Source organism: Bubalus kerabau, chromosome 3 (genome assembly GCF_029407905.1).
Source record: "Bubalus kerabau isolate K-KA32 ecotype Philippines breed swamp buffalo chromosome 3, PCC_UOA_SB_1v2, whole genome shotgun sequence".
Taxonomy (NCBI): Eukaryota; Metazoa; Chordata; class Mammalia; order Artiodactyla; family Bovidae; genus Bubalus; species Bubalus kerabau.
Genome location: NC_073626.1, coordinates 152,155,093 through 152,157,225, shown reverse-complemented (window position 1 = coordinate 152,157,225; position 2,133 = coordinate 152,155,093).

The following is a 2,133-nucleotide window of genomic DNA, read 5'->3' as shown; positions in this document are numbered from 1 at the left end:
TGTTCATGTTGCATTGCACTTTTATCTTCCTGCTTAGAGAAACTAATTTTTCAAAATCCCAGTTCTTTTCTTAATGTTGATGAATTATAAAATTTTAGGAGAATAATTACAGTCTATAGAGCAATAACAAACTAAATAATAATGATAATCATATATTACTGAAAAAGCAAAATAGAAAACTGAGGAAATTCAGATAGAGATAGTTTAATATAAATTATACAGGCAATTTGGCCTTCCCAGGTAGCGCAGTGGTAAAGAATCCACGTGGCAAACAGTAGATGTGGATTCAATCCCTGGGTTGGGAAGGTATCCTGGAGAAGAAAGTGGCAACCCACTCCAGTATTCTTGCCTAGGAAATCCCACAGACAGTGGAACCTGGCAGACTACAATCTATGGGGTCTCAAAAGAAGCAGACATGACTCGGCAACTAAACAATAGCATCCAGGCAACTTAAGTGAAAGCACATTTCTTCAGCTTTGTGTAAATCATTGTATACATAGCTTGAACTATTTCACTTCTAGTGACAATCTGGCTTATTGGAAAATTCTAATAAGCTCTTGATCTGTCTCACTGAATGTCTTCAAGGATAAAATTTAAAATGACCTTTCAGCTGTTACTTAAAAAAAACCTCTCTGGGAATGACACTCTTACTCAAGACTCTATCTATTAATATCCTCTCTCCTACTTTGTATGTCCGTGTCCCAAAATCTTGGTTTCACCTTTTAACACATGCTCTGAATAGTAAGATCAGCTGATAGATAAATTCACAGTGTAAACTTACTTCATCCTATCACATCCTATCACTTTTTTATTTTAAGAATAGAAGCAGAATTTGCAAGTTAGTAGCTGGATATTTAGAAGAGATGAAATGATAAATACTTCTCCCACTCTCTAAAGAGATATCTCTAAAATAAAATCTCTGAAAAGTACCAGCCTTCCTATACATTTTTGGAAGCTGGAACAGCTTTGTCCTGATGTCAGTCACTTCAGGTCATCATGCTCCTTTATTTAGCAAAGGTCACTCAGATTTCAGTAGCCATCAGCTTTAAATTTGTCCTAAGTCTCTGTAGCCAAGATAAGGTTGGGACATTGCAATCATTTTTCGAAGGAGAATTTACTATGGCCTCAATATCTTTAAGGTCAAGTTAGCCTAAGACCAGAAATTGGAAATTTAACACAGCACTATCCCATAGAAACTTCAGTAAAAATGGAAATCTTTATCTATATTGTCTCGTATGGTAACCACTAGCCAGCTACATCTGGTGACTGAGAGCTTGAAATGTGGCAAGTGTGACTGCAGAACTGAATTTTTAATTGTATCTCATTTTAATTAATTAAAATAGCCCTATGTGACTCATGAATACATACTGAACAGATCAGCTCTCAATACACATTCATATTTGGGTTGTTACATCAGGAAATAAAATGTGTTTTTAAAAATTACAAAAGTCAGTATGTAGAGAAGTCAGTTGGTACAAAAAATCCAATCCTAAAAGGCTCATTTTTGTTTTGGAACATGTGGCTAAATTTCTCATCTTGGACACTCCTTTAATACTTTTCAGTTAGAAAAATGTGATGTCTACAAGGCACTGAAAGTTTAGTTCTCAAGCTTGATATTTAATATTTTTCCCTCAAGACCTTATAAAACTGCCTTAACTCCCCATGGGATAATATTGAATACACTGTCATGGGACCTATCCTTATTAAATTACCATGTGTGAGATGCCCATGACTCAAGTTGTAGCAGGTGCAAAATAGAGTAGCAGGCAAGAGAGTGACAGTGATTTTTAACATCCACACCAGCTGGCAAAAGCGACAGGTGTTTAATTCCTCAGTCTTTAAAAATAACTTGAAAAGCCTGCACAGCAAAGCAAATATTTTCAAGTTTGTTTTTTAACTATGTTCAAGTTACCTTCCTGACATATATTAATGTAATATAATATTATGTGTTAATTTTTTGCCTTAAAGTATATTTAAAACAGCACACAGAACTTAATTTTTCTCCTTTATGAATGAAATAAACAATGATTGTCAAATTAGGGAAATAAAATTTTATTTTTCTCAAGCAACATTGTATCCAAAATAACTCTTAACATCTTTTTCTCTAACTGGATTTACATGTGTTTTTCCACA